Source organism: Mus caroli, chromosome 12, assembly GCF_900094665.2.
Source record: "Mus caroli chromosome 12, CAROLI_EIJ_v1.1, whole genome shotgun sequence".
Classification (NCBI taxonomy): domain Eukaryota; kingdom Metazoa; phylum Chordata; class Mammalia; order Rodentia; family Muridae; genus Mus; species Mus caroli.
In genome coordinates this window covers 71,216,740-71,243,348 of record NC_034581.1, presented here as the reverse complement: position 1 = coordinate 71,243,348, position 26,609 = coordinate 71,216,740, and the positions used below count along the sequence as shown (strand labels likewise).

The 26,609-nt window shown below is 47.3% G+C and overlaps 1 protein-coding gene across 2 annotated transcripts in view; it reads left to right on the top strand.

Annotated features, from left to right (window-relative positions):
- Sptb (spectrin beta, erythrocytic) overlaps window positions 1-26,609 on the top strand; it is a 131,223-nt gene that overhangs the window by 17,146 nt on the left and 87,468 nt on the right. Inside the window, exon 1 of one of the 2 annotated variants that reach the window (XM_029484833.1) lies at window positions 20,293-20,342. The exons of the other annotated variant lie outside the window; for it this stretch is intronic. The gene's annotated coding sequence lies outside the window, so the exon portion shown is untranslated. Of the gene's footprint in view, window positions 1-20,292; window positions 20,343-26,609 lie in introns of those variants that run through there. 2 annotated transcript variants of the gene reach the window in all.

Genomic DNA, 26,609 nt, shown 5'->3' with positions numbered 1-26,609 from the left:
AAAAACCAAAAAAAAAAAAAAAAGTTTCTTCTATTCCCCCCCCCCTTATTTTTAATTTTATGAGTATGGGTGTCTTGCCTACATGCATGTCTATGCACCACATGTATGCTTGGTGCCTATGGAGCCCAGAAGAGAGCATCAGCTTTGCTGGACCTGGAGTGACAGATGATTTTTAGCTGTAGAACTCTGTACGTGGGGCCCAGGTCCCGGCCTGCTCACCTGCTCTCCTGGCCTCTTCTGTCTTTGTCTTTACAGTTTCTAACATTTGTTTGTGTGTGTGTTTGTGTGCTGGGGGTGGCATGTGCTACTGTGCTCATGTGGAAATCAGAGGACAACTTTGGGAGTCACTTCTCTCTTTCTGTCATGTAGCTATAGGAATGGTTAATCTGGGTAAGCACCTTTACCTGCCGATCATCTCTCGGACCCTGGCTCTACAATTTTTTTAAAATTTATATTTATTTATTTTAGAAATTATAACATGAACAGATACCCATGATAAAAAGAAGCCAAGCGTGCAGAGTAATACAGACGTTTTATTTGATATAACCACTACTACCACTACTGGCAATGTCTTGTATTTCCATGCTAGACATATGCACAAAGCTACCAATTTGTGAATATTTGTGTAGGTGAATATCTGTGTGCATGTAGATGTGTATGTTCTTTTTCTTTTTAATTGTTTTTGTTTGTTTTTTATTTATTTCTTTTTCTTTTGTTGAATCTCACTATGTAGCCCTGACCAGTTAGAACTCCCTCTGTAGGCCAAGATGGCCTTGAACTTATAGAGATCTGCCTCCTGGGAACTGGGATTAAAGGCAAGTGGCACGCTGGCCCTACATACTCTTTCCTAACAGGTAGACAGCGCCTGTTACATGCTAGTCTTAGAAGAGAAGGCGGGACTATAGAATCTGAGTTCTAGATCTATGCTGTTAAAGTAAGAATCCCTACTTTTAGAAGTATCCAAGAAGGATATGGCTGGCAAGGTCACATGACCCACACAGTTGGAGAGCTCTGAGGCTCTGCCTTTATTTGTTTTTATCACTCACTCCTAACCCATGTGCCTGGCCTGCTACAAGCTTCAAGTGCCTTGACTCCTTTAGTTGGCAAGACAGAGGATGAGATATCACCATTCCCATTTTACTGATGGGGAAGCTGAGGCTAGTCAGACCAGGTTTACTTGAGGTCATACAGTTGAATGCTAGGCTCCTGGAAATGTAAAAAAACAAAGCATTTAAAATCTAGTTCCTCAGCACCGGCTGTTTTAAACATAGAAACTCACCATGAACACAGCAATGACACGGAGAGCTAAGTTGTGATGGGGCCAGAACAGATGTGGTGCTGGGAGGTGAGAGACAGTGGCCAGCTGCTCTGTGAGCATGTTATCCTCCGGTATGTGCTAGGCTGTATGGGAAGGACAGAGGCGACTGATGTACATTTCCTGCTCTTGAGAGGCTTGTGGCGTAACATAAAGCAGAGCTGGGTTGTTTCCTGAGCTGCAGCAAGCTCTAGGGGTTCATGAAGCAAAACTGGTTTGTGCTAGGAACACAGAGAAGGCAGCCTTTGCCAAAGAGCGTGAGGAACAAGTGGGAGAGCCAAATGGAATGCCTAAGTAAAGGATGAGTGAGGGGCCGGGGGTGGTGGCGCACGCCTTTAATCCCAGCACTTGGGAGGCAGAGGCAAGTGGATTTCTGAGTTGGAGGCCAGCCTGGTCTACAGAGTGAGTTCCAGGACAGCCAGGGCTATACAGAGAAACCCTGTCTCAGACAAACAAAACAAAACAAAACAAAACAAAACAAAACAAAACAAAACAAAACAAAACAAAAGGATGAGTGAGAAGATGTCATGATGGAAGAATCCAGAGGTATGCTGAGGCCAGACCATAATAGTCCTTGACCTTGAGATTGACCAGTGTCATGATGAAGGAATCTAAGGTGTGCTGAGGCTAGACCGTTAGAGTCTTTGACATAGAGACTGACCATAGATCCTTACGGTAGCACCAGAAGTTTTGAGAGATTGTTTTAAAGCTTTTAGCAGCGGATCATGGCTACTCATAGATCTTGAGCAAAGAGTGAACCTTCTTTATCAGGGAGGTCATCTAACTCTGGACCTGGGAGGAAGGGAGGGAGGGAGGGAAAAGACACCTGTTTAGCCAGCCAGAGCAATGGATCAACCCTGATGGTCAGTAGAGTGACAGACGTCACAGTCAGATCACCTTCAATCCATGCAGTTGTGAACAGGGGATTGGGACAGTAGGGATGGCACAGAAGAGGTGACACAAGAGCTTCGGAGGTGCCGGGACTTCCTGTGGGGGCTAGTGAGGTCCCTGTGTCCATCTTTATAGGTGCCATTGCATAAAGGATCAAAGGTCTTACAAGCAGAAACCTCTTCAGTTAAATATGTTTTGCCATCCAAAAATATTCGAAAGAACCTGGTATAGCAGGACACACTTGTAATCCCAGCAGGAGGGAAAGAAAAACAAAAGGGTCAGGAGTTCAAGGCCAGCTTATCTTTAAAAACCCAAACCAAATAAAACAACAAAGAAAGTGGGGTTTTGTTTGTTTGGTTGGTTTTTGTTTTTGGGAAATGTCTTAGAGTTTCTATTTCTGCAGTGAAACACCATGATCAAAAAGCAAGTTGGAGAGAAAAGCACCCTTTGGCTTATGGTACCAGGTCATAGTCCATCACTGGTGGAAGAAAGGACAGGAACTCAAGCAGGGCTGGAACCCAGAGGCAGGAGCTGAGGCAGAGGCCATGAAGGGACGCTGCTTACTGGCTTGCTTCCCATGGCCTGCTCAGCTTGCTTTCCTATAGAATTCAGGACCATCAGCCCAGGGATGGTACCACCCCCAATGGGCTGGACCCTCCCTCATTGATCACTAGTTGAGAAAATGCCTTCAGGCTGTGGCTGTAGCCCAATGAGGCATTTCCTCAATGGATGACTCTAGCTTGTGCCAAGTTGACATCTAAAACCAGCCAGGACAGAAAAGATTTTCAAATTTTTCTTAACTTTGATTTTAAAAAATTCATTTTGTACTGACAAGAGAGTTGTTGATTGCTCCATGCACAATCCAGAAGAGTTCTCCTCAATCCCAGACATTAAAAGCAGTTTAGCAAGTATAGGATCACCTCAGGAGGGGATCAGAGGAGTCCTGAAAGAGGTCACAGTGCCAGTGGTGAACTGAGAGTAGCTGAAATGGCCATCCTTCTACCTCTGGTATCTAAGAGGTTGACATTGATAATTTCTGAAGATTTCAGCCTAAAGAAGACGCAGTAACTTTGGGCCCGGGAAGGAGGTTGAAAGCCAGAATTCAGTGTTTAGATGTTGGGAGGGAAGTCTCAGCCCGCGTGCCTAGGGAGCTTCTCCAGAGAGTTTGAGCCAGGGAGGGGCTGGGAATGGGTGGGGTGACAACTTAACAGCCCTTAGCCTGGCCTATGGGATAGGATCATGGGAGAGGCAGCACAAAGGCCTTGATTTTGAGGAATGCATATATGTAGCATATCAACTGAGGCAGAAGACCTAGTAACTGTGAGAATGACCCAAGGTACTAAGGGCGAGAGAACCCAGGAAAAGCCGAGTGATGGAAATCCAGCTCCGAGAACTGGAGTCTCCGGCAGGTGAAGGATCATCCTCAGAAGAGAATAAGAGGACCGTTAGCTTTAAAGGAGGTTTCACCAACCCTTGAGAAAGCTGTTGTGGAGGAGGGTCAGGAGTTACAGAGTAAAGCCAACGTGACTTCCAGCTGCTTTTCTGAAAACTTGATGGATGAAGATGGTTTGAAATGGGTCAAGGGACTCTGCGTGTGGAGGAGAGGAGAAGGGTGAAGAGCCCTGGGAAGCAAGTGGAGATGAAATGGCTCCTCCTAGTAATGAGAGAAAGGATTAGTGAACAATGGGAGGCTTTCGGGGCCAATAATCAGCAAGTGCAGAGGAAGCCAATCCTCTCACTATATACAGCTCTGCTGTAGAAGAGGCCCCTGCTACCTGGCAGGAAGCACAGTCGTATCACGTGATGAGTACCTTGGTTGGTAGCACAATGCCATATACACTTATATGAGGCTATGGATATCCACGCACACTCAAGGGCACGGATTTTTTGTTCCTTGCTTGACCTCCATGCCCATTGGCTGTGTTCATCAACAGACCAATGGGTTCCCTAACAGCTGTTCTCAGCATCCTGGGGAAGGCTTCATCCTTGTCTTTTTTAGGCTTCATTGTGAGGCATATGGCATATGAGAAGGCAGTGTGTAAGAAGAATCAAAGCTCGGTTATAAGGTGAGCCATCTTTCCTATCATATACCTGCACCTACCTGGGCCCCACCCTCCCCTTTCAGGGTCCCCCTCTCCCAGTTCTGTTTCTGCTGAAACTGAGGACATGTATGGTTTTTGCCGGGACTCCATCCTGAGCCTCTCGCTGTCCGTAAGCCAAATGAATATATGATGATCCTTTAGGGGAAACAAAGGGGCTCATTCAAGGAGCCGGTGAAAGATGACTCTCTGGGATGGTGATAAGAGAGGATTCTGTTTCCTCAAGAGCGCTCTGGGTGTGAACGCTCTTTCTTTGCTTGGCCTGTCAATGGACTTCCCTCCTGCCTAAAGAACAGGGGGGCTCTCTCTGCTAAGAAGCCCAGCTCCAAAGGATCACCCTGAATTCTGTTTTGAAGGAGAGAGTCCAAATATCAGCCCATAGTTGATTTAACTGCTTTAGTTTTTAGGAGTTAAAAGTATTTTGTTTGTGGGAGATACTAATTCCTTTAAATTTGAGGCAGTTTTATCCTTTTCTCATTAAGATGAAACAGGAGTCATTTGTTCTTGGTGACTTTTCCAGGAATGCTGTTTGACTACTGATGTAATACAAAGTTTTACTAATATAAAATACTACACACACACACACACACACACACACACACACACACACACGAGAATTGGCATTGTCTACCTTCCCTATCCCAAGTATTGACTATATCTTGATGGTTATTCTTCTAATACTTTAGAACCAATATTTATGAAACAGTTGCTACTTATTTTATTTTTTTACAGAAAACACTTTAACGCTACATACTTTAAATACATTATTTATTTTTGTTTTGTTTTGTCTTGTTTTTTTTGAGACAGGGTTTCTCTGTGTAGCCCTGGCTCTCCTGGAACTCTCTCTGTGGACCAGATTGGCCTTGAACTCAGAAAGAGATCTGCCTGCCTCTGCCTCTCAAGTGCTGGGATTAAATGTGTGTGCCACCACTGCTTGGCACATTAGTTTGTTGGTACATAAAGGTCACCTTTTTACCTATATACTGTAGATCTACTTACTATATATATTTGTTCCAATGTATAGAAGAGTCGTTCTTCATTCAGCCAGTGCTGAAGTGATATCTAATTGGATTGTTTTCATTTCTTACTTTTTTTTTAAACCTTTTAAAATTTTAGTTTTGTTTTTTTTGAGACAGGGTTTCTCTGTGTAGCCTTGGCTATCCTAGAGCTCACTCTGTAGACCAGGCTGGCTTCAACCTCATAGAGGTCCACCTGCCTCTGCCTCCCAAGCACTGGGACTAAAGGTGTGTTCCACCACTGCTTGGCTTTGGTTTGGTTTTGACCAGTAATGTAGAGCAGGTTTTTGATTGATTGGAATGGATGTGGTCAGCCTTAGCTAAGAGGGCTTAATAAAATGTTATTGAGGAAGGAGAAGGCTGATCTCTACTGTTCCTCCATTCTATCCCCACATACAAATTTAAAAATATTTTTCCAGTCAGGCAGTGTTGGCACATGCCTTTAATCCTAACACTTGGGAGGCAGAGGCAGGTAGATTTCTGAGTTGGAGGCCAGCCTGGTCTACAGAGTGAGTTCCAGGACAGCCAGGGCTATACAGAGAAACCCTGTCTCGAACATCCCACCCCCCAAAGAAAAGATTTTTCCTGGGGCCCAGGGGAGACCTTGCCTCCTCTCTTTCCTATAAAGCTTGTTTAGTCCGAATGACCTCATTTTGTTTGGCTCTCCCGCCCTCCCTTCGGTCTTCTCCCACTGACTTAGCACCCCCTTGCCTATCTCTCTAGCTCCCTCCTCATCTGGACTCACCTGTGGGTGTCTGGGTTTGGCTTATCTTCCCAGTGGGTCCTCCCACTGCCCCTAGTCTGATCTCATTTGTGCTTCTGCCTGTATTTCGTAATTTCTCTAGATGGTGCCCTTGTTAGAAACTGGCAGCTTCTCCCGCAGTCTCCTCTGCTGGAGACTCTGTCTGGAGAGAGGGAGAGAGGGAGTGAGGGAGAGAGAGGGAGAGAGAGAGAGAGAGAGAGAGAGAGAGAGAGAGAGAGAGAGAGAGATGCATTAAACCTACTGCTTCCCCACATCACCTACCCTGCCTGCCTTTTAAAAGATTTAAATAAATGTCCAGCGTAACCCAGCTGCCCGAGCTGCCTCCTTGTCTGACATCACCCAGTACTCCTTGCCCTCTGTCTGTGGTACAGTGAATAGTATATTTCCATTCTTCCATTCTGAGGTGACTTCATTCCTAGTAGAAACTCCTGCCGTGCGGTGCGGCATGGCAGAGAAAGTACATGCGATGACTACGGTCTTAGCTGACTTGGCATCCAGGTTCCAGCACTTACTCATTGTGTGGCTACCTGTCTTTGAAAGCTTCATTTTCCTTCTTGATGGGTTATTTCTGAGCCGCTGGTTAAATGAGCCAATTTAAACCAGATTAGATTAGATTAAAGGCAGGTTTATTGGGAAGCAGGAGGGTTCACTGGCCCTAAGGACCAAGGCCAGAGATGTTGCCATGGTTTGGAAAGGAGGGGGCATGCGGGAGGGAGAGAGAAAGAGAAAGGGGCCAGTTGGTAGAGAGAGGACAGAAAAGAGAGAAGGAGAGAGAGAGAGAGAACAAGAACAAAAATGTCTGCATTATGAAGAGAGGAGCCTCTGGGCCCAGCCCCTTCCCCTTGGCTGGAAAGTTCAAGGTTGGGAACAGGGTATGCCAGGTAGGGACTGAAGGATGTTGGGAGAACCTAGAGGTCAGGTTTGCTATGGTGTGTGAAATATGCACCTCAGTCCTTTGTCCCCAGGGCCTAACACTCCTCACTAAAATGGGGACTCAGTAACCATCCCCACCTGGCAGAGAGGTGTCTGCTAAGGCATGGACACAACTGTGCCCCAGATGCCAGCCTGGCACATGGTCAGTGAGCCACAATTGCTAGTTGCTATTGTCACTGTAGCTTGGGTTTTCTTTATCAGATTTCCTAGTGTGGAACTGATCTCTTGTGTTATAAAGGATCAAGAGCCCAGTGTGTCCACGGTCCTTTGAACATAAACATTTAGACAACGAATGCTTCTCTTATTTCTGGCAATAGTAAATTCAAATGGTTAGTAAAACAAACATTTAGGGCAAGAATTCAGATATCTGAAGTTCTGTCTGTGTGTGTGTGCATGTATATATATACATATACATGTATATATACATGCACACACACACATAATATAGCACATACTTAGTTTTACTATGTAGCCCTCTTTGGCCTGGAATTCACTATGTAATCCAGAGCATCCTCAAGTTCAAGGCGGTCCTGCTGCTCTCTGCTTCCACAGTGCTGGGATTACAGGTGTGAGCCACCACACCCAGCACTAATTTGTCATACAGAGAGATCGGTTTTTCCTTTCAGATCCAGCGGCTCCCAGAGTCTGAGTTAGCTCTTTTGGTGTTTGTTTCCTTGCGTCTCCTTCTACAGTCCAACAGTTGTTAGAAGATGTCCTTTGTGACTTAATTGTGGGCACTAATGTGCACCCCAGAGCTTGTAAGCCAAGACTTTGCCTTGTCTCTCCAGGGTTTCTCATAGATTACTATGGCATCGTTTGTGTATGCTGGTTGCTTGCAGGGATCACGCTGCATGCTGGGGTTTCGTGCTGGTTGACCTGGAGTTTCTTGGTTGGAGGTCCAGTGTCTGTTTACTGACTCACAAATGAAGAACTGTTCCCTACACACAGTGGTCAACATGTCAACAGCAGCTGCAGCTTGCATGTCATGCTTTGATCAGTGACTCCTGAGAGTAGCTCTGCACTACTTTAAGCTGAGTTACCCCTGCTCTGTATGTGTATGTATGAGTGTGTGGCATGTGTATGCATGTATGTGTGAGGTGTGTGCATGTGTGAGTGTGTGTGCATAAATGTGGTATGTGTGCTTGTATGTGATATGTGTGTGCGCATGTGAGGTGTGTGCGTGTATGTGTGTGCAAATGTGATGTATGCATGTGTGCTGTGTGCATGTATGTGTGAGGGTGTGTGCATGTGTGGTGTGTGTGCGTGTATGTGTGTGCAAATGTGATGTATTCATGTGTGCTGTGTGCATGTATGTGTGAGTGTGTACAAATGTGATGTGTGTACATGTGTGTTTTGTGTATATGTGAGTCCATGAGTGTGTGGTGTGTGTGCATGAGTGATGTGTGTGCGTGTATGTGTGTGTGCAAATGTGATGTGTGCATGTGTGCTGTGTGCATGTATGTGTAAGTGTATACAAATGTGATGTGTATGCATGTGTGCTGTGTGTATGTGTGTGGTATATATTGTGAGTGTGTGTGTGTGTTTTACAGTGCATGTACATGTGCAGGTATGCTTACTTAAACAGGCAAGTGTAGAGGCCAGAGGCTGATGTTGGGATGTTTTTGTCCCTTACTTCTCTGCATTATTATTTGGGGAGCCGTTTTAGCTGGATGTTAGGCCAGCCAGCGACCACTGAGCTGCAGTCCCTCACTGCGGAGGTGATTGAACCCCTGATCAAGGTGGGTATTCTATGGAGAGTGTAGGCTGTAGTTTACTTGGGAGGTTTTGGTAACCTCTAGGCATATGGTTTACAAAGTCTGCTCCTACTAATTGTTTGGAGGCAACCCATTGGGTACTAAGAAGGCTTCCGTGAGTGTGAAGAGTAATCTGTCCCGGGTGGATTCCAAAGGTCCTCTCTAGTCTGAGTCTTCCCTTCAGATTCTTGAAGCTTTTGCCTCCTTGGGGAAGCTGGCTAGCCCTCCCGGGTAGCCAGGCGCAGTACTTGTGCTGTGAAAGTTGGATTCTCATGAAAGGGAAGGAACTTGGCCATGGGCTCCTCTCGGGGTGGCAGGATGTTCCCTCTCAGGTGGCAGGCAGCTGCAAAGAGTCCTGGTGGGGAGGGTCAGGAAATACTTGGTGACAACCTTATAGACTTTGTAATGTGAGTCAGGAAGCTTCCTTCTCTAGGATGGAGCTTCCCAGGGAAACACAGCAGCAGCGCTGTCTGCTCTTGCAGTGAGGAGCCTGGACAACCGGCCTTCTGCTCTTAGCCAGTGACCCTGCTTAAGGCAGGGGAGCTACGGAACCTAGCATTAGCACGCTGTCTTCTTTCCTTCAGGGCTCACCCTCTCTTTGCTTTCCTGAACCAGGCAAGGAGGCTGCAAAGCCAGCTGGGCCATGCATGCCCTTGCCATCTGCTAGGCCTCCCTCCTCGGATTGGGGCCTGGGTGGTGGCCAGTGTTCCTGCAGCTCTGTGTCCCGGCCTGGGAGCCTCTCAGTGCACTGAGCAGGTGTCCTCCAGGGGGACCTGGCACCCTGAGATCAGCTACCCGTGCAGCGCTTGTCACAGGAGCCCTGAGGAGCTCCAGGGGGCCCCTCTGGAGTCAGGGAGAAGAGGCAAATATCATGTCTCCCCTGTGGGTGACAAGATAGGCCTTCCACCCCTCCTCCCTTTTTGGTGTATGTGGCCTCATGAGTTTTGTGACCCAGATAAACCCAAGAACTGTGGAAGAATTCAAGTCTGGAGGCCATTGAGAAGAATTCTCATTTTTCTCCAGGCAATTGTGTTGTGCTAGAACTCAGGAGACTATATATAATATTTGGGACCTTGTGAGAGGAGTATTGCATCTAATGCAGCCTAGGACCCTCTATTTATCTCCCCAAACCTAAATGAATAACTAGTTAGTGGTGGTTAGCAGGGTTAGGGATAGAGTTCAGGTGGTGGGGTGCTAGCTTGGCATGTAGGACCCCATGGACTTGATCACTAGGTATGAAACACACATGCTTGCACACACACATGTATACACACACTCACACATACATCCTAGCAATGAAACACATAATGGTGCGCACACACACACACACACACACACCACATACACCAGTAATGAATCACACACACCCCTAGAAATGAAACACACACTCAAGCAATGTAATGCATACAGATATACACCCTAACAATGAAACACACACACATACACACATACACACACACACACACACACACACACACACACACGGTTTCATATGTCACAAGGGATAACAACAGGATGTATTTTCCTCCAGTGCTGGGCCAAGATCTCTATGCCAGCGCCCCTGTGGAGTCATCTTTCTTCTATAGACACTTAGGCTTTGCCGGCCTTCTCTCTCCCTTTATTTACCCTCTCCTTTTGCCTTTCAAAGAGTTTGCTGCTCTTCCATTTGACGCGTTGTTCCTCTGATGACGTGGAAGCCCTTTACCGGCTTGGTAGAGTGTGGCCTCCTTCCTAGAGCCGACTGGTTCCAGGTGTCCCTGCTGTCATCTGACCAAAGTGGCTGTAAAGGGCACCCACTTGCTGGAGAGTTGCCCTGAGTTACGGGCATGAGCTCCAAGGCTGATCTCACTCAGGTGCCACTTTTGGAAGCGATGGTTGAGGAGCCAACTCCGACCTAGGGACAGCAGCAGCCCTCTCAGCCTGCCCTCCGTGCGCGTGGATCGTTTGCAGGAGAGCTTGTGGGGTGAGGAACCACTACTCTTTCCTTACCAGGAAATGGTACAGAATTTCTCAGTTTTCCCCTTAATGAAATGCAAAGCCTTGGCTGGAGTAGGGTTGAGTCTCCCAGCATCCTGAGCTGGGGAGTAATTTGAGGAGATAAACTCTTGTCCATGTCTCTCTCTTGTTAATACCACAAAGCCAACTGAAGTATTATTGAGAGGGAGTTCAAAGTTGTACCCTCTGGAGAGGGCACCATCCCCACCGAAGGTTCTGCACAGCTATGGCATGGATTTGCCCAGACTTTGCATTTTCCTAAGTACTCACTCTGTGACATTCTAGGGTAGTAGATGTTAGAACCACTGACAGACTCTTCAAGCCTGACACATAGACTCGGGTCTTGAGTCTTTCCTGACTTGCTGTTTTCCTCTAGTCTTTAGACAAGGCTAGTTTTGTTATTGGTGTTTTTCCCACTGGCAGAAACCATCACTTGGCCCTGTACCACTGTCTAGCCATCCTTGAAGCTCCACAAGTCCATCAAATGTTTTGAAGGAATGGGCTGTCTTCACTATTGTGTTACTTGAGCCACTGGAAGTCTGTCTGCACGGTTCTGATGAAGCTACCCTTATTGTGGTCCCACTTGGGAATAGATTCGATTCTCTTGGACATTGGAGACCGTTCGTTGTCCGCCCCTGCTAGCTGAGGGCAAGTTTATTTCTTGATGATATCCTCTCCTGACTGGCCTTGATCTACGGATTCTTTGGCATAGCCAAGGATGGGTTCCTAGGATCTATCTCATCCTGCATCTCTTGTGGACCAATATTGCCTACTTTGGGTGTTTCTGCTGCCATCTATTTGGTGATAGGCAACTCAAATCTCTCTAGTCTTCAGCCATTTCTCCATGATAGCTATTGATCAACAAGTAAACATTTCTACCCAGACATCCCACAGAACATCCAGGACCTACTGCGCAGCTTGAACATGCTCTTGCCCCATTCTTTGCCTTTCTAGCACTTACAGATTCCAGATAACCATTTAAAGGCTACTTGCCCAGGGAAGCTCCTTTTGTTCCCAACTGAGAGGAGAATTTTCAGTTATCATTCTCCCTAATATCTGTACATATCTGCAGCACCCCATAATTGGTAAATTATCAATTATTTCGAGTAGTTCACTATCTGTTAATCTCTATCACTGGACTGAATGCACCACAAAGCTAAAGAACTTCTGTATTTGGCTTCAATGCTCCATTCCCAGCACCTAACTCCATGGCTCACACAGGCCCATGGCTCACACAGGCCCATGGCTCACACAGGCCATGGCTCACACAGGCTCATGGCTCACACAGGCCATGGCCTACACAGACCATGACTCACATAGACCATGGTTCACACAGACCCATGGCTCACACAGGCCATGGCCCACACAGACTATGACTCACATAGACCATGGTTCACACAGGCCATGGCTCACACAGGCCATGGCTCACTCAGGTCCAGGGCCCACACAGGCCCAGGGCTCACACAGACCATGGCCCACACAGGTCCAGGGCCCACACAGGTCCAGCGCTCACACAGGCCATGGCTCACACAGGTCCAGGGCCCACACAGATCCATAGTTCACACAGGCCCATGGCTCACATAGAGCCATTAGTCTCATTATCCCTTCTAGTAAACTTCTTCCTTTCTTGTAATCTCCAAACTGGTAGAAACCACCAGCTATTTAGTCACCCAAAGTGGGCAGGTCATTCATTATCCCCTGCCCTGTTGCGGCCTGCCCGCAGTCCACAACATGAACGGTTCAACTGAGAATGGCAGTTCGCTGAAAAGAGAGGAATCTAGACGGGGCGGAAGAAACAATGGAGCTAAGACAACATCCTGATCAAAGCTCAATTTTACTATTTCCAGACACTCAGTTATAAAGGAAGGGGGAGGGAACCCAATATCCCGCCAAGTAACTCAGNACATCCTGATCAAAGCTCAATTTTACTATTTCCAGACACTCAGTTATAAAGGAAGGGGGAGGGAACCCAATATCCCGCCAAGTAACTCAGGGTCCAGTAGCAGGACGAACACGTGTGTGCCTCCAGGCAGCAAAGGCAGGTTCCAGCAGTGGGCGTGGCAGGACGAATGAGCCTTTGAGCAAGCAGGTTCCAGGCTGGGGGAAGGGAGGCCACACTGCCCCACTTGCTATTTCCAGCCACCCACTATTATTCTCTAGTTTTGTAAACAGCCCCCTCGGTCTTGGCTTGCCTATACCACCTCATGTCAGTGACTACACTAATATCTTTTTTAGTTTGTTTTTGTTTTTCAAGACAGGGTTCTCTGTGCAGCCCTGGCTGTCCTGGAACTCACTTACTCACTCTGTAGACCAGGCTAGCCTCCAACTCAGGGATCCACCTGCCTCTGCCTCCTGAGTGCCAAGATTATGACATGAGCCATCACACCAGGCCCATACTACTATCTTAGTCATTCCCCGGCCTGTACTAATTCCCTTCTAAATCTACCTCTGTTAGACCAGAAACCAACCTACCCATACCATTCCAACTAAAGCCCTCTATTGGCTCCATGTTATTTGTCTGCCTCTCTACTCTTGCTCCTCTTCAAGCTGCTTCCAGCTTCTGTGACTTGGCTTCTTCTTCCTTCCCTGTTCTGTGGCCTTGACTTTCTCCTTCCTAGGAATGCCCTTACCTAGTTTGCCTCTTTTCAGTATGATTAGATAACTCCCTCCCTCCCTCCCTCCCTCCCTCCCTCCCTCCCTCCCATTCTCTTCCTCTCCTCCTTCCTTCCTTCCTTGAAGCCCAGGGTGGCTTCAGAGTCGCTGTGAATCTGAAGAGAACACTGAACTCCTGACCCTCCCTCCTCCATCTCCCGAGAGCTGGACCTGCGGTTGTGTGCCACCTCACCTAGTTCAGCAGTGCTGGGGTTAGTCAGGGCTTGGCTACGTCCATGATTCCCTTCCTTCTCGAAGACTCTGATCTCCACCCACCCACCCTTGGAGACATGTTCTGCTGTGCTGCACAGACACTGGGAATTTCTCTACATCTCACCACAATTTTACAGCTGTCTCAAATGCAGGAACATGGTTTTTGTTGGTTGGTTTTTTTGAGACAGGGTTTCTCTGTATAGTCCTGGGTAGCCTGGAACTCACTTTGTAGACCAAGCTGGCCTTGAACTCACAGATCCTAATGCCCCTGTCCACCGAGTGCTGGGATTAAAGGTGTGTGGCACCACTGCTCAGCTAGGAACATGGTTTTAAGAAAACTCTTTTGGAGGACGAGGGGAGACAATGACTATAGATTAAAGGGACTGGGTTATAATAATCTTTGGAACCCCATTGCCTAGCAAAGCGTGAGTGATCACCCTTTTAAAGAATGAATGAATGCCACAGGCAATGGGATCAAGACAGACCATACAATGATTATTATTGTCGTTAGCAGGTGTTTGTTACTCGGTCTCTGGCATTTACATATATGAAGCCTTTAATCTTCACAACAATCCCATAGAGTGGGTGATCTTCTTAGTCTCATTTCATAGATGAAGAAGCCAAGGCACAGGGGATTACATTCTTTTGTCCAAGCTCTTGAAGCTTATAAGGGGCACAGCTGGCATTTGGATCCCACAGCCTGTCTGTCCTGAGCCCTGACTCTTGGTCCTTGTGCTATTTTTTTTCCATGAATAGAGATGAGACATGCAAACTTTTAGAACCATGCATGGAACTTCTGTCATTGTGCCCATGGGTCTTGTTGCATTATCTGTCCTTGAAGACTTAAAATCTAAAAGCAGCTACCAGGGCTAACAGTGGGTATCTCTTGGTTTTTCTCTGCCTGGAAAGCTGTGTCAGGTTCAAAAGGAATATGACATGTAGGTGGATAGAAGTAAAAGCCAGATTGGAGTCACCTCAATACGTCTACCTCTAATGTCACAAAAACCGTATTTAGTGTTCTGGTCCTTCAGATGTCACCCTGCTGAATGGGGATGAGAACATGCCAAGTTTGCTGTCATCTTGACATCCTAGAAGCTAGTTTGTTGGAAGAAAAATGTGCAAAGAAGAAAGCAGAAGGAATTACCAGAGTCATCAGGAGATAGGCCCGCCAGGAAGGACGTAGGGTGGAGAGGGTGGGTATAGGAGGAGGTGGGATGGGGTCAACATTCAAAATACATGCACGAAATACATACAGAATATGTTGCATGAAATTCTCAATGAATTAATAGAAGTTTGTTTTAAAGAAGAGAGCTAGATACAGTGACACAGGCTTTTAGCTCTTTAAGATGTTGAGGCATGCTTGAGGCCAAGAGTTCAAGGCCAGGCAAGGTAACATAGAGACTCTCTATTAAGAGTGAGGGAGAGGGAGGGAGAGGGAGGAGAGAAATGGAAGACTGAGGTCACTATCACAATAACTACGTTTCCTCCACAATTTTCACACTAGCAGAAATCCTAAAGAATGGGGGCGGGGGTGCTGACAAGATGGCCCAACTGATAAAGGCACTTACCAAATAAGGCTGGAGGCACGAGTTTGAGCCCTGGATCTGATGTAAAGGTTGAGGGGAAAAACTCCACCAAGTTCTCTTCTGACTTCCACATGTGCATCCTGACACTCACCCACCCTACTCTCTCATGCATATCACATACACCCCCACAATAATAATAATTTTTTAATTAAAAAACAGGAATTTAAAAGCGCTGGCATTCTCCTAATTGTCTTCTTCTGTGGCTTATTCTAAGAACCCAGATGTTCATCTGGGAGGGTAGAGGGTTAGTGTCCTAAGTCAGGCACCGGTCACCGCACAGGTTCTGCTTGTGAAAGAAGCTCAGGGTTGGGAGGGAGCCCCTGTGAAGGGCCTGAATCTGAAAGATTGCAGAGGCTTCTGTACTGACATATTGGGGTGAAAGGTTCTGTAAGAGAGAGTGGGCTGTTCTAAAAATAGCTCTGAGGTTAAGTGAACTAGTTCTGCGATCAGGTCGGAGATTTCCTAGGTGGCTTCTAAAGAAGCCATCCACGGTGTGGTAGGGTTTCTGAAGAGGTTCTTCTCTTACCGCTGTCCTGGAGGTCACTCATCTACCCTACTCATGTCCCCTCTTTTGTACTACCAGTGGTGAGCCATGTAAGCAGTCTCATGGCGTCTGACCCTCCATAGACTTCAGGCAGGTGCAGAGGCAGAGCATCACCTTCCCTTATAGGGCTGGAGATGGTCTCGCCATAGATTCTTATTTATTTTACAGTCCTTTAAAATTCTAGAATCTGGGGATGGAGAGTTGGCTCAATGGTTAGTAGCACTTGTTGCTCTTGCAGAGGACCCAGACTCAGTTCCTCGCACCCACATGGACTCAATCTAATACCGGAAGGCATGTAGAACACATACACACGTGTGGGCAAAACACTTACAAACATAAAAATAAAACAAAACAAACATAATAAAGATAAAAACCTAGACTTTACTCTGTATGTGTGGGCTGTACAGAAGTAGGCTGGGCACTGCCATTGGGTGACTGTGGGTTCAAAACCATCCTTCCAACTGCAGCTTCAGGCTCCACTATATGCAACGTAAAGAATCCAGAGAGTTTGGTTTGTGCTGCAGCTTGGTGTTGAATACTAAGCTCCTGGCACATGCGACACATGCGAGAGAGACGTGCTCTGGGTGACAGTTCTAAGGCTGCAGCACCATGGGTCAAATCTGGAGCCCGGAAGCTTCTCGGTGCTCGTGAGGTGAACACAGCCCCTCTCCTCCTCCTCCTCCTCCTCCTCCTCCTCCTCCTCTTCCTCCTCTTCCTGTGAGCGCCCGACTCACCAGCAAGTAAGACACCACAATAGGATCCTTCTGCACACGTTTATTGGGCTGCGCATTGACTGTGTAGGCGAAAGACCCCAAGCCCTGGGCCTCTCACTCTTATATACTATCAGTTCCCATCCACTCACAGCAGGCCACATCACCTCACCAGGTACGCAGCTTCAGCTAATCAGGGCAGCAGGGGCATATCTCCACCAAAATGGCTTCGCCAGTAACCTGGTACACCTGCGCAGCTCTCACGATGTTTGTGGCTAGATGTATGAGGAAGTCAGGTGCAAGTCATAAGACTTAGCTGCAGTCCCTGGCGCCTTTGGGACTGCGGCCACACCCGCTCCCCACATCTTCTTCCTCCTCCTCCTCCTCCTCTTCCTCCTCCTCTTCTGATTTACTTATGTATGTGAGTATACTGTTGCTGTCTCCAGACACACCAAAAGAGGGCATCTTATTCCATTACAGATGGTTGTGAGCCACCATGTGGTTGCTGGGATTTGAACTCAGGACCTCTGGAAGAGCAGATGGTGCTCTTAACCACTGAGCCATCTCTCCAGCCCACAGCCCCTTTTCTATACACCTTGTCTATAATACAAAGGTGAATTTCCAGTTGAAAATGGAAGATATTATTACTTTATTCTGAGGGTCCATTCACTATGGCTGTTAAACAGCTCGCCCTTATTTACCTTGCCATTTTTTAATTGAAAAAAAGGTGTGTGCGTGTGTGTATATATATAATTATATAAATATATATATTGTTGAGGTGCTGAGAGATGGCTCAGCTTGCTGAAAACCTTAGTTCAATCCTCCTGCCCCCCCCCCAAATAAATAAATGTAATAACATATGAGAAAATGAAAAGGAACTTCTGTATAAAGTATAATTAACAGTAAAAACAGCCTTTGGGGGGTGGTGTTTGAGACAGGGTTTCTCTGTGTAGCCCTGGCTGTCCTGGAACTCACTTTGTAGACCAGGCTAGCCTCGAACTCAGAAATCCGAAGCCTCTGCCTTCCAAGTGATGGGATTAAATGTGTGTGCCACCACTGCCCGGCGTAAAAACAGCTTTGATGGATCATAGGTTGGAGCACGGTAAATTCGTTGGACCCCATGTGTCGGAGAGTGAAGGAGCCACAGTGGGCTAGTTCACTGGCTGAGGTAGCTTGTGGTTTTCCAGGTCTGTAGTTGTCATGTGCAATATTGATGAAAATGAAAATCAGAAGAGTTCTCCCCCCCCCCCAACATACACACCACCCAGCTACTTATTTAAGCCAGCAAATGACAAGTGATGTGATGGACGGTATTGAAAATGGTACGCCATCAGGGGCGGAACAATGACGTCATACTCTCAGAACATCTGGCCAGCTCCCTCCATAGCCCGGTCTCATTAGGGAGCTCTTTCTAGAGAGAAAGGAGGGGAGATAGGAGTTGGCGTGAAGAAGAGAGGAGAAAATGAGTGTGTTTCTTTGTAATGGGACCCGTAATAAAAATATAAAGGCATATGAGAGGGGGAATGAACACTTACCAGCAGAAGGTAAAAGAGGAAAAAAACCACCCTGGTCTTGGCTGGGTTTTTTTTCCCCCTAATGGCAGGGAAGGAATGAAAGCCAAATATAAAACATTAATGTGAGGACTGTGAGTCACTAGGAGAGATTATCAAAGGGGAGCATGGACTCCTCCATTCTCAGACTATATTTAAAAGTGACCTTGGATGATTGATCAGTGTAAATATCAGGAGAGGAACAAGAGGGAGAAACGCACTTCGGTGCTGATCGCCGGCCTGGCTTGGGCTGCCTGTGGACTGTGGAGGGAGCAGAGGTGGGGGTTCCCTCCTTCCCCCGTGGTAGAGGGTGCTGGCCGGGTGGGCTGGGGAATGAGAGTGGAGGAAACAGGGCATGCTTCCCTCCAAGAGTTGGTCCGTGCGGCACGGCTGTCACCACAGCACAGGGAGGGATGCTCTGCTCGGCATGGACGCTGCAGTGAGTCTCCAGTGGTTTATTTAGAATCTGTCCGGAAAAGGAAGGAAATATAGCAAGTCAGCATTTCCCCCCAGCTGGCGCGGTGTCTCGTGGTGTGGCGCTAAATGCTCCCGTCTCATCTCAGAGGTTCCTTGCGCTTTGCTTGCTTCTAGGGCTTTGGAGTTCAGTGGTTGCCTCCCCCGACCCTCTAGATTTCCCCATCAGGGTAGATGGTTTGAGGCAAGGCCACTGTGGCTCGAGAGGAGTTGCAGGCAGCCTGGGAAGGTGCAGAAGGAGTAGACTTTGCCTCTCAGTCTCCGTATTGTGGTCCTCTTAGCCCGAGAGTCTGTATTGTTCTAGGAAGAGAATGTTTGCAGATTTTGACAGCACTACTGTTTCCTACTGAAATTCCATTGTCGTGTTCTGAGGCCTTCAAAGATGAGGAGGTGCTCAACCCAAACCTGATTAGGCTTCATGATGCCAGACTTGGGAGATGTGGGAGGAATCACATCCTGAAGTGACTATACATATAGACAAATGATTTGATAATTGTTAGAAACATTAAGGATACTTGACTGTAGAGATGGCTGCCTGAGTTGTGTGTGTGTTTGGGGAGTGTCTCAGCACGGACTTCAGATGGTTTCTAACTTCGTATAAGTCTAGGATCTGATGGTTTTGGCCTCCAAGGACACATGCATGCATGTGACATGCACACACATACACATAATTAAAAATATTTTTAAAAGAGAAAGTGATGTGAAGATAGTCGGGCATGGAGGTGTATCTGTAATCCCAGCACTTGGGAAGCTGTGACAGTCAGAGAGTAAGTTGTAAAATAGCCCAGACCATTACATAGAAACTTCTTAGGAAGCCCGGACTACATAGCAAGACCCTGGTCTCAAAACATACCAACACATGACAAAATAGAAGAATTAAAGAACGGATACATGTAGGTGGGCGTCTGACTCCTGATAGCTCAGTAGTTGACTGCAGACCACTCTCCACCTTAATGAACATGCTGCCGGTGCACACCCCCACCCCTGCTCTGGGACTGTGGGGAGCCCCTGATGTCCCTTTCACCTTATCAGCAAAACTGTAGGCCAGATTGGAATCTGCTGGTGGAGCTGACTTCTTTGTGTTGCCATTGTGCAAGAATGTGAAGGGTCAGTGAAACCAAGCCTATCTCGGACTGATGTTTAGACCCAGTTGGAAGGACTCGTGAATGTGGCTCACACAGGACCTGAATGGGCTCGGCAGAGCCTTTTCCTGCCATTGTCCTATTACAGTGAAGCTGTGAGTTTAGGAGAGCACGGGCCACTGCCTACCTCTGCCCACAGTATTCAGCCCTGAACTTTCCAGGTGCTCAATAAATATTAATTGAATTAATCAGCTGCTACAGCCCAGGTCCACACGTTCCTCAGCTCTGTGCTTTTTATCCAGTTACAAATCCTGACAGGCTGCACCTTGCGGAGCCTGGATCCTGCCTCTTTTCAAAACTGTACAGTTTATGTAGCCGTGTGTTGTCTGTTGCAAAGTACGAGGTCCCCTTTGCCTTGTACAGATAGGCCAGACTTTGAGGGTCTTTCCAATCTCTCTCTCCTCTCCTACCCTGATGTTTACTGATTCTTTCAAAGGGTGACTGGAGAGTGAGGTTCAGTCCCCGCTCCACTTCTGGGCCAGGGTGTTTAATTACTGTGTAGTCTTTGTTCTGTGGTGGAGATCAGGCTTCTCTGTGTAGGGAGAAGGGAATTCCAGTCAGCCCGATGCATTATAGTCAAGTTACTTACCACAAGTCAGGAGTAACAGTTCTCTGCTTTCATTCTGATTACAGGTGATTCAGGGACGGAGCGTCTAGTGTTTCATGAGAGACCTTAGGCTGTGCTCGCAACCATGCGTTACAGCGGTAGGTCTCAATCTTTTAACGACCAGGAAGGCACTGCCTGTTTTATTTACATTAGTTGGTCTACTTACTTTATGCATAAAATGTAAAATGTGTCTTTTTGAAAGTCAATATTGGCCCCAATGTCTGACCATATCTAATAAATAATTTTCACGCATTAGAAATATAAACAATAATTTAAAAAAGACTCAGAAACAAAGAAAGTAGATGAGCCTGTGGCAAGCTTATTATTTCACAGTGTCAGAAACATACAGGAGGGCTTTTAAGCCTTAAATGTCATTTCACGTTGTCAAAGGCTGCTGCCGTTTGGCAAGCCTGTGAGCTCAGTGATCCTACTGTCTCACTGATCCTGTCGTGCCACAATAGGGCTAAAGGATGCCTTTGGTCTCATCTCAGGAATGCTAGAGTTTGGTAAAACTTGCTATGTGGGGATTCAGCACAGAGCTGAGGAGATATTTATGGAATGAATTATATCATTCAAAGCCTAGCAAGCTCTGTTTTTGTTTTCTAGCTGTTGGGCATCAGGACAATGGCAGGCATTCTAGGGAAAGGGCGGTGATATAGCTTTATTGAGGAGGTTTGCAGCTTCCAGAGCCGCATGCTCTGTGGTCGGTGTCTACCCCGTCTGTATCCACCAGCTGTGCGTGCGTGTTCATAATGTATGTGCCAATAGGCAGACACAGAATTATCAATCTTTTGGCGGGCTCAATAACCACTTGTGCACAAATGCACAAGCTAGTCCTGTGGATCTTTCCCGATAAAGAGGTCCTACATGCACTGGGTGTAGCAACCCTTGTGAGGCACAGGGAGATAAGCAAGAGGAGTCAGCCAGTTCTGCCGAGTCTAGATAATGGAGAGAACTCGGGGGGAGCCTAGTGCATGTGGGCTGCCCCAGCCTGGCTTGGGTAGTGCATGTGGGCTGCCCCAGTCTGGCTTGGGTAGCCGTTACTCAGACCTTTGGGTTCCTGGTTTTCCCAGACGATTTTTGTTCCTTTAATGAGAGGCATGTGCTATGAGAGCAACAGTTCAAGGACATAGTCTCTGGATCTTATTTCTGTTGGGCTAGTGACATGAATCACCCAGGGCTTTTAGGAACAGCAGCTTCCTCTCTGTTTCTGAAGTAGCATCCTGTGGCCACCAAAGGAACTGGGCACCTTTCCCGCTGCAGAGATCAGGTGAAGCCCTTGGAGATCATTTGGGTATATTTTAGAAACATTTGGTTATTTTTTCTTTTTAGAAATAGCGTTAGGCAGAGGAGAAGGGTAAGTGTGACTTTTACACTAGAAGGAATTTACAGCAGGCACCAGCATCCCTTTTATATTCTATGTCTATTCAAGCCCTCCTAAGCGTTAGTGTGAATTACCGGGCTGTTAAGAAAACTGAAATGTATCAATAGAGTCCCGAAATGATTCTGTGAGACCAGCAGCGGGCAGGTGGAGGTCATGTTTCACCCTTTCCTTCTTTTGCTGGTGTGGCCTTGGATGACTTCTGTAAGCCTCAGTTTGTAAATGGATTGAATAGAGCAGGTGAGAGGCACTTGTAGGGGCTGGGATGGGAGTCCCTTGGTAGAGAGCATAGTGCTGGTCTCAGTACACAATACATCTGTGTTCTCGACACTCAGGAAGCAAGGCAGGACGAGCAGAAGTTTATGGCCAGTCTCAGCTACACACTGAGCTTGAGACTAGCCCAGGCTGCATGAGACCCTGTCTCAAAAGCAGACAGAAGTCACTCATAGGAGTGGACCAAAAGACAGTGTAGTGGGCTCTTAGGGCTGTTTCACCCTCGTACTAAATATGAGTCGTGTTGCTTTCAATTATGGTGCCTATAGCTGTCTGTTATTAGAGATCTACTTCCTGTTGTGTGTGGGGCTTGATCCCTTCATGTGTGTGTGGATAGTTTATAACAGACATCCATCCATTCATTGGCAGTCAAGTGTAAATATAAAGGCAGAGGTGGGTTTCTTGCTGGCTGTGTTTATGCCGTGACCATGGCCAAGCCGTTCTCGGAGAGAAAGGCCATTTCTTGCTGTTTATCCCTTGCTTCTCTCCTCAACTGGTACCATTCTGAGCTACCAATAGTCCACCATTGTTAGCCTCGATTCTCAATCGTAGCCTTTTTTGGTTGGGGTTCTCTAAGGGCTTGGCATACATCAACATCTATAATTAAAAACAATCTAATAAAATATATTAGGTTGGCAGGAAGGAGATACATCAAATTAACGAACTGTATAAACACAGTTCTCTTCTGGAATGGGGAGGTCTGGTGGTGGTAGCAGTGTATAGAGTCCTGGCAAAGACTGGGAAGTCTGTACAGTTTTTATTTGTTCTGTTTTCATTTTGTTTGAGATAAAGCCTCAGCATGTCACCCAGGTTGGCTTCCTAGTTACAGCCCTCCTACATGTCCTCCAGAGTATCGAGTTTGTAGGCAAGAACGGGCAACTTCTTACCTATAACGGTGAGCATGTGGTAGTTTGGGTCAAAGCCCACAAGCTAATGCCAAGAATACTAACGATGGTTTCTCTAGGCCTGTCAGCTGTGTGGTGGGTGTGTTGCTGAGGTGAGCCAGGCAGCGTTTCCCTCTGCCAATCCTGTCCTCCCTCGGAGCCCAGATCTTAGGGTAAGCCTTGTCTGAAGGGAGCCATTAAGCCAAGCCTGAAGCCTGCACTAACTGAACAGGGTGTCACAACCGGGTCTTCCCTGGCATCAGAAGCTAGCACTGAGATGGAAGCGGAACTGTGGTGGTGCTGAGACCACGTAGACAGGAAAAGAGTAGGAAGAAAGGCCTTTATTGTGAAGAATTGTGGCAAACAGTTGGATGTTGTTTCTTTCCCTTCTAGTGTACTAAAACCATCCTTTTTTTTTAATGTAAAATGAGAAAAAGGGGTCAGCAACAATCTAAAGAATTGCTTGGCAAGCCTGTCAGTTTGCATCAGCTATGGGACTCTCTGCCCCTTCCCCAGTATCTCACCTCAGATACCCAGATAGAAGCTGCTGCTGCCCCTGCCTGTCCCCAGCTTCACAGAATCCATGAGGAATGCAAAGGATAGATGGCCTGCCTAACAGGCATCCCGCAGTAGGGTCGCCACGCGGACGACACCCAGACAAGGCATGGTGGCAGAGCTTGTGCAGGCGCCGTGGATAATAGGCTTCTGGTGACGAAAAACAAGACAACAGACAAACCAAAAGACTGTACTCGTGTACGAGCCGTGAACAGAGGGAAGAGTGGTTAATAACTGGAGAAGTGAGGTACAAGAGGGGCTAACGCTTGGTTCTGAGACAGTGCAGGCACCCAGGCACTCCATCAAGGACTTTACACCTTGTCTCCCTTGATCGAGGCAGCAGTGCTGGGAGGTGATACCTGTTATTCACTCCACTTTGTAGATGAGAAATAGAGACGCACAGAGTTTAAGCAGCCTAAGGCCACACAGTTAGTAAGGGGCTGTGTCCAGCTATCCTCAGGCAGTGTATGTTCAGATGTGCCTAACTCCACGAAATGCTGCCTGGTTCGGAACACCAGATCAGAGCCACCCTGGTTTAGTCTTTATGTCCTAAATCCCGCACATGCTATCTCTGGCTCTTTCTGGACACTAGCTCAAGCCACTCCTGAACGGAAGATTCCTGTCGCCTTGGGTTAGTGGACACTGGAGCCCGGCTGGTGTTTTGGAGTTGCTATACACTGTCTTAGCAGGGACGGGCTCATTTCTCCACAGGTTGCTGACACCCTCTCCCAGCTTATGCGTCCACCACACTGGCTGCGCCCACATGCCTCCCAGGAACAGGTGGCCCTCTACAGTCTCGCAGCCATTGCTCCAAGAGGAGCTATTTGGAATCAGGCCACTTTAAGAGAAGAATGTGATCTTGGGTACTTGGCAGCAGCTCAGCCCTGATTATCTGATGGCAGAGGTACTTATGTTAAGTCCAGTGTAGGAGCTTCTGGGGAGCCCACGTACAGTGCCCAGAATTTAGGGGTAGTCTCTGGCTGCTTCCAGATGATAAAATTTGCCGCGTTCTTTAACAGATACGGGGAGAGCGGTATCAAACCACAACACCTTGTGGAGCCTCCTGCTTGAAGCCCTCTTGTCTGCCACACACTGGGCTTTCCCTCCTGCAAATAAGTAGATGTGTTTCATGTTAAAGAAAGCCCATGGGGGAAAAAACATAAAAGCAGGACTTCAGATGCCCCCCCCCGGGCCTGACTGCAGACATTTCTCTTCTGCTTCAGTTTCTTTTCTATCCCAGAATGCTCCCCATCTTGCTGTTTGTGAGTTGGGGGGTCAAAGTAGATGGTGGCCCTTGTAAGATGTGGATCTGGTGCAGGCTAGAGGCCCGGTGTGTCTGTGTTCTGAAATACCAGGATGGATTAGTGTGACCCTAAGAGGCCTCTTGGGTCTCCCTGGGGAGATCAGTTTCTTCCTGTCGCCTTTCTGGAAGTTCCTGTTGCCTGGTGTCAAGTTGGATGTGGAAGAGTTCATCTCCTTTGCTTTTAAAACTGTTTATACTTTCTGTGTCCCTTTGATCTCCATATTCCTTCCTGCACAGGGCTGGTGTCAGACTGGGCCAATGGGGTGGCGACCAAAGTGGATAAGGGCAGAGGCTCTGAGCCAGACTGCCTGGGCTCTGTCCCCCAAAGGTTGACTGACTGGAGCAAGTTGCTGATCCTCTAACCCCCTCCCCCATTTCCTGACCTATCGAGGGAATGGCTGCCTCTCAGTGCTGTTCTGAGTTTTACTCGTGATGGTGTTTACAAAACCCCATGCCCGGCACAAGGCAAATTGCCAATAAATATTTGATGGTAACAGCTTCATAGCAGGAGACTTTGACTCCCTGTAGGCCAGGTAAGACAACTGAAGCAGAGAGGGGAGGCATGTTCTCCAGCTCTGTCTGTAAGGGATTTCTTAGTCACCTGCCTGATTGTTACTCCTTGGCTAGTGGGGGGAAGGGGCACTGACAAGGACAGGCCACCTGCTTATGGGCATCTATTTAGCACCCACTCAGGAAATAGTTGATATTCATCACAGCACTGCCCTGTATCATTTTGTTAGCAGTGGCAAAAAAAAAAAAATGTATATCACGGCAAAATGTCCAGGTTGTAGATGTGACTCCACTGGTGCTGTGGTTTCTACACCAGGAGGACCGCTCTGCATCTGCCTTCCCCTCTGCTCAGAGTTAGGCATAAGGACAGGCTCCAGAAGCAAGGAGCTCAGTGTGTGAGCATCCAGTGTGTATGGGAATGGTACCCAGAGCTATACAGGGTACAGCTCAGGCAGGCAAGGCCAGTGTGTGAGCATCCAGTGTGTATGGGAATGGTACCCAGAGCTATATGGGATACAGCTCAGGCAGGCAAGGCCAGTGTGTGAGCATCCAGTGTGTACGGGAATGGTACCCTGAGCTATATGGGTTACAGCTCAGGCAGGCAAGCCCGGGGAGCATGTGCTGTCCTCAGTCACAGGGAACTGATCTCTCCAAAGAGGAAACAGCTTTCTGAGTTTGCACTGGAGGCCAGGTAGGATATAAACAATTGCGGGATGAGCCTGTTATCTTGCATTTGAAGCAGACAGCATTATCCATGTGATTTTCAAGGGTTTTTCCATTTTTTCCTTTTCCTTTTCCTTTTCCTTTTCACTTTCCTCTCCTTTCCTTTCCTTTCCTTTCCTTTCCTTTCCTTTCCTTTCCTTTCCTTTCCTTTCCTTTCCTTTCCCTCTCTTTCTTCTTTTCTTTCTTCCTTCCTTCCTTTCTTTCTTTCTTTCTTTCTTTCTTTCTTTCTTTCTTTCTTTTTTTGTATTTATAAAAAATGGTTTGAGACATCGAAACCATAAATATAACCAGTTACCTCAAAAGCCCTCTGCTCTGGGTTGAGGAGCCTGCTCTGTCTGTAAAGTGCTTGCTGCATGAGCCTGAGTTCCTAAATTCCATCTCCGACACCCACATAAAAGCCAGGCACGCCGCAATCCCAGAGCTCTGGGTTGCGCGTGTAGAGGGAGGGCCCTGGTACTTGCTGGCTAGCTAGCCAGTCTAGAACTGGGAAGAGAAACCAGGTCTCAAAAAATAAGGTGGACAAGAAGGCAGGATAGCTAGTGGGTAAAGCCTGATGAATCCTCACCCTGTGAGTTGACTTCTTAGACCCCACAATATAAAGAAAGACCCACTTTCCAAATGTCCTCTAACACACACACACACACACACACACACACACACACCCTTCACTCTGTTGGCTCTCATTCCTACTTGATAAAGACTCAGACAGTCGTGTTGGGCTTATGGAACACCATCG